This window comes from Meles meles, chromosome 8, assembly GCF_922984935.1.
Source record: "Meles meles chromosome 8, mMelMel3.1 paternal haplotype, whole genome shotgun sequence".
Taxonomy (NCBI): domain Eukaryota; kingdom Metazoa; phylum Chordata; class Mammalia; order Carnivora; family Mustelidae; genus Meles; species Meles meles.
This window is the reverse complement of record NC_060073.1, coordinates 3,423,306-3,429,305: the sequence shown is the minus strand read 5'-3', so window position 1 is coordinate 3,429,305 and position 6,000 is coordinate 3,423,306.

Below are 6,000 nucleotides of genomic sequence, written 5' to 3'. Positions count from 1 at the left end.
AGACCCAGAGACAGAGAGACTGAGAGATCACTGGAAAAAGACCGAAGGAGACAAGGGAGACACACACTCCGAGGGAGAGGAAAGGACAGAGAGAGACAGAAAAGCAGAGCAGATGGCCACGGAAGCTGGGAGGGCCTTCCAGGGGGGCGAGGCGGGGCCGGGAAGGAGAGGCCTCGGGGATGCAAGGCACCACCTGCGGAGGGAGCAGGTAGGTCGTCTCGTCGGGCCAAGGGAGCCGCAGGTGGGAGGCAGCCCAGAGGGTGCGTTCCAAAGGCCTGGTGCTCCCCAGGAGGAGGGAGGAGTGGTTGGCACGGAGAGGGGCCGGTGGCGATGAGGCTAGAGCTGTGGGATGGGGGTGCCGGGGGGCCTGGAGCCCATCCAGGAGGGCGGGCTTGGTCCCCGGGGCAGGGGTGAAGCTGTGAGCCTCTCGGGAGGGCTAGCAGTTGGGAAGAGACTTGCAGACAGACGGGAGGAGGGAGGGCTGGCGAGGATCACAGACCGGCACCTCCCTGGCCAGCGCAGGGGCGGCAGGAACCAGCTGCGGCCCTGGAGGGACCCCCACGACCCCTCCCACCCCTCTGTGCTCCAGGAGGGAGCAGGAACCCCGGGGCTCCCACCGGCCCCCCGGGGCGCCCGGGGAGCAGGGAGGCCTCAGCTCCGCAGCTCCGCGAGCGTTCCTGTGTTCGCCGCAGACAAGGCGGCCAGCAGAGAGCGGCCTCGATTCGGACCTGAGTGCTGAGCTCCGGCCCTGCGATGGGCCGTGCCCGGCGCCGACCCTGCGGGAAGCCAGGAACGATGCTGGTCAAGGCGTGACCCTCGAGCGTGTCGTTCTCCGCTTGGGCCAATGCCTTTGCTCACTGCTGAGCGCTGTCGGGTGAGGACGGCTAGAATCTCAGCAGGTCCGCGCCGATGAGGCCAGTTTGAACGGGAATGTGGTGGCCGGTGGCTGGTGGCCAGTGGCAGGGGGCAAGGACCACGGGACGGCTTGCTGGGCCATTCAGGGTGCTGGAAACACCGGAGCCCGCATCAGGCTGCCGGTCCCACCGACCGCTCGGGAGCCTTGGTGCCCCGGCCGTGCCCTCGCTGTGCGAACGCTGTTCCAGGCACGGGACGGGGGCGGTGTGGACGCAGCACCTGGCCCTCTGCACCTGCGCGGGCTCCCCAGGCTTCACCCGGAAACACAAGTTCAAAGATGACATCACGAAGGGTTTTAAGACGGAGGCAGCAGAGTGCTGAAGCGAGGGGGGGCTCCGTGGGGCCGGGGGCCGCGAGCTCTGAGGTCACTGTCGGGGACCCCTCTGGCCTGTGCTCGATGCTGGAGGGCGAGTGGAGATTGACGGTCTTCGGATTCTATCTGGGTCAAAAATCCTATAAGTGACGCGTTCCTTGATTAATGAGTACAGCTCCTTCCCCTTGGGGTGAAATCAGGGGCACAGATTTAATTTAACGTCTCCTCTTCCTTTTGCTCCCCTTGAACAGCCAGTTTCTAGACCTACTCAGGTCTTATTTTAATTCGCATCTGCGTATCTGCAAATCCCCGCAGAGCAGCGGGGAGTTTTCGGTTTCCCCGAGTCTTCGGTCCTCCCTCCGTCAGCGGCCAGACAGGAGGTCCGGGGCTGGACCTGCGGCCCCGAGGACCCCGGGGTGGGAAGGGAGCAGTCAGCGAGGCCCAGAACGGGAGTGACGGAGGGTCCACGGGGGCCACAGACACATAGGCCGGGGGCAGCCCAGGTCAGGCGGGCGCCCGTTCCCACCAGGACAGACGGGGGAGCTGCCAGGACCCCCCACCCTGGGCCTCCTTCACACCCCATTTTTAACAGGGAGCAGTCAAGTTCATTATGCGGCGCGGGCACGCTCCTGGTGGCGCCCGTGTTTGCCGACGCCTGCCCCAGCTGGGTGGGCGCCCGAGGCCGGCCTGTGGTATGTATTTATCTTTCGGCTGTGATGCATGAGCTCCCGGAGCAGACTGAAGCCTGCGGGACGGGGCATGCCTACACGCTGGCATCACAGCTCAGGACTGGCAGGGGCTGCAGGCACGGCTGTCACCAGTGACAGATCCGTCTACTCTGGACGGAGGGCAGCTCCAGCCACCTCCGACTCCGGGACCAGCTAGGGGGGACGCTCCGAGGAGGACCCTCTGGAAGACGATGCCGTGCCCTTCCAAGACCGTCTCCTTTGTCCCCTCCACAGTTGTGCCAGGGACAACAGATGCTCGCTGAGTGACGGCTGGCTGTCGTTTCGAGACGCACGTTCACAAACGCATCGGCTGCACCCCATCCTTAGAAAGGAAATACCCTTAATTCCCTTGTTTTAGAGCCGGGGAAACCGAGGCAGGAAGGGTGAGGTGGCCAGTGAGTGACGGAGCTGGGGTCTGAGTCAAGCCGCCGGAAGACCGAGGGGGCCCTCCAGGCCTGGCTTGCCCGTGAGGTCAGAGGCTTCAAGGACAAGAGTCCTGCCCAAGGTCACACAGCTGGCAAGTGGCCGGGCAGGAGCCACACTCTGGGGATGCCAAAGCCTGGACTTCCTCCCAGCTGAATGGCCCTCCGGGGAGGCATGGATGCCAAGGCCATGGCGAGCAAAGATGTGACCACCACAATCCCATCTTGGGGTGCCCTGCCACAGCCAGGCCTCTGGCTCACCCTCCTTCCTGTGTCCAGCGGCCTCCTGGTCAGGTCAGCGGCTCCCACTCCCAGCGCTCGGGGCAGCTACAATTCGCACAACTCATGTGTTCCACAAGGTTCTTCCGGCACGTGACCCCAACTTACCGAAAACTCAGATGAGGGAAAGGTCAGATCACTCTGCCGGGAAGGCCTGTGGTTCCACTCACGGGGCCCAGCTAGACCAGGGTCAGGATCCTGCCTCCCTCCGGCATTCACCTTGGCTCTGCGCCTGCCCTGCCCCCACACAGAGGCTCCAGGCTGTGTCTCACCCAGGATTCCAGCAAAGATCCCAGGGCCGACGGTCCCTGGACCAGCTCGGGTCTCATGAGCATCCCCGGACCTGTCCCTGTAGCCCAAGATGGCCAGTGCTCGAGGTCCCCTGGGAGCGGGAGGGAGGAGTCAGCTGGCCGGCATGGGGACCGCAGGCACTGGGGATCGCAGGGTGCCAGGAAGCAAAAGCAGCCGATGTCCTGGAGACCACATGCCCCAGGCACAGACGCGGGAGGGGACTAGACCCTGTGAGCAGCCCCTGGAGAGGGCATCTGCCCTCCGTGCACAGCGGCCTGGACCTGAGACTGCATCGGAGCGTCCGTGAGGAAAACACTTCGCTGATGAGACAGTGAGGGTTTCTGTCCGTCTCACAGCAGGACGCCCTGCTGAAGGCCTGGGAAGACGCGTGACCTCCACAGCCAGCGTGGGGCCCTCCTGCCGCCTTTCCCTCCCTTGCCCCGGCCTCAGCTTCCTCACATCTAAAAGGGACTTTTTAAATCATGGTAAAGGGACGCCTCAGGGGGCTCAATTGGTTAAGTGTCTGCCTTCGGCTCAGGTCATGATCCCAGAGTCCTGGGATCGAGCCCCACGTCAGGCTCCCTGCTCAGCGGGGCATCTGCTTCTCCCTCTACTTCCCCCGCTCCCTGCTTGTGCTCTCTCTGTCACTGACAAATAAATAAATAAAATCGTAAAAAAAAAAATGTGGTAAATTTCTCCCATTTAATGCAAGTGTTGCCACCTTCTCCCCCGAAAGGAAACCCGTCCCCGTCAGCATCCCCCGGCTCCCGCCCCCCGCAGCCCCCCGTCTGCTTTCTGTCTCCAGGAACTCCCCAGTTCCGGAGTTTCGTACAAATGAACTCAAAGAGTTTGCGGTCTTTTGTACTCAGCCTCTGTCACTCAGTGCCGGGTCCTTGAGGTCCCCCCCGCCGCAGCCAGAGTGAGAGCTGCTTCCTTTCTGGTGCTCCGACGATACGCCGCGGGTGACGGACCGCGGTTGTGCACCCCTTCCTGTGCTGACGGGCACCTGGGCTGTTTCCACCTCTGGCCCTTCCCCGTAGCGCTGCCGCCCACGCCAGAGCACGATCTTCGGTTCAAACCCGTTTCCATTCTTCTGGACGCAACCCCTCAGTGCAGGCCTGCCGGGTTCCTGATCGATCGTCCCAAGACTCACTTGCTCAGGAACCAAACTCGTTCCCACCGTGGCTGCACCATTTTACATTCCCAAAGGGGTTTGTGTTTTGTTTTTTAAGGGCTGGCTTGGGGCGTCACTAGGAGGCCACCAGCCATGGGGCCGAGGCCCCGTCACTTGTAGGTATTTGGCGGAATACCTAGAGAGTGTGGCGGGCAGGCTCCGCTCTAGACTTGAACTCTCGTGTGAGCACTTAGGCTGTGTGTCCTTGAGAGAGTGACTAAACTGCTCTGAGCCTTGCGGCCCCCATCCAAACAGCCGGGCTGCTGGGAGGGCCAAGCGAGCACGAGGTGCCTGCATCGGCCCTGGGCCCCAGCGAACAGGACGGACCCGCTCAGCGCAGGCCCCCGGGACTCAGCACGAGAGGCTGCCAGCCCCCAGCGCACACAGCGTCTCATCCTGCAGCTCAGAGAGGTTGAGCGGCTTGCCCGGCTGCACAGCAGCCCCGCTGTGACCACGTCTGCTGATTCCCCCCCTACGCATGCAGCGGCGCACCCACCGCCACCCCCACCGCAGAAACCCAAGCCCAGACCACGGTGCAGAGAATGTTCAACGCCCATAAAATCCAAGGAACTCAATATTCCCAAATAAGGTCTCCTATGCATTTGCTCAGGAACCCAGTCCAGAGGGCAGACCTGGGAACACAGTTCAGAAGACAAAACGCCGCCCCCTCCTTCTCCCGGGCGTCTCGTTATAAGACCACTGTGATGGCATCTCTGGGCCCCCACGAAAGTGCCCCACGGGACACCCGCCAAAGCTCGCAGCACCCTGCGTTCTCACCGACGATTCGAACTCAGTGCATTTGTGTGGGGAAGTGATCGGCGGGGGCTCGAGGGTCATGGGCAGACTGAAGCCCACCGTTCTCCGTTGTGAGGGGCCTTTGGACACCGCGCAGCTCACACACCAGGCGTTCCACCGGGTCTGCACCTCCACGCCAGTGTCCAGTGACAGGGGCTCTTAATGCTTCCACCGAGCTGCTTCTGGAGACCCAGCACTCTCCTCACCCACGAGCCGCCAGCCGCCGTGGAGGGGAGGGTCCGCCTGGCTCCGTCACCCACGGGGCCTCCGCCAGACAGGCCCGGAGACCCGCCCCTGGGGCCCAGGGCCACCTCCTCCCCGTGGCGTGACTTCCGCCAAGTTGCTCGGTTTCTTCAGGCGTCAGCTCTCTCACCAGCCGCATTGGTGCCAATAGATCAAAACGTCTCACCTGAAAATAAGATTTGTGCAGGGGCCCGTCAGGTCGGGAAGCTCCCAGAGAACTGTGGCCCGGCCCCCTGTCTTCGTCAAGGCTGCCTCTCTGGTTTTGTGGATGTGGGGGCCACGGAGTAGGTGGCCGGTACAAAGACCACACAGTGGCCTGCCTCCACGCCGCCAGCCCCCCTGCACGGCTGGCCTGTCCCCAGCTCTGTCCGGAGGCTTTCCACCTCTCTGTCAGGACACCGTCACTGGGAGGAAGGAGCCTCACACCACTTAGTCCACAGCGTCCAGGCAGGTAAAGCTTGCCTGAGGGATGGCTCCTTGGGCCGTAGGGGACCCAGCAGGCCTCTTCCCCAGCAGTGGGGCAGCTCCCCGTGAGCCTCAGAGCCCATGTTCCACTTCTGTGGGACAGCAGGTGTCCAGACAGATGATCTGGTAGATTTGTCTGCTTACCTGGAATCACCCGCTGTGGCCCAGAAAATGGGGAGCCTGGGAAAGTGGCCACGGCTTGGGCACACATGGAGGGCTGCTCAAGACCCCATCAGCTTATCATTCACTGGAAGTTCCCTCTCCACCTATGAAAAATGCCAGACTCCTCCCCATGACCTACACCATCCTACCTGGGTGCCCCTGTGCCTCCCCACCCTCCTCTCCAGATACATTTCTTAATGTGTCAGCTCCTTC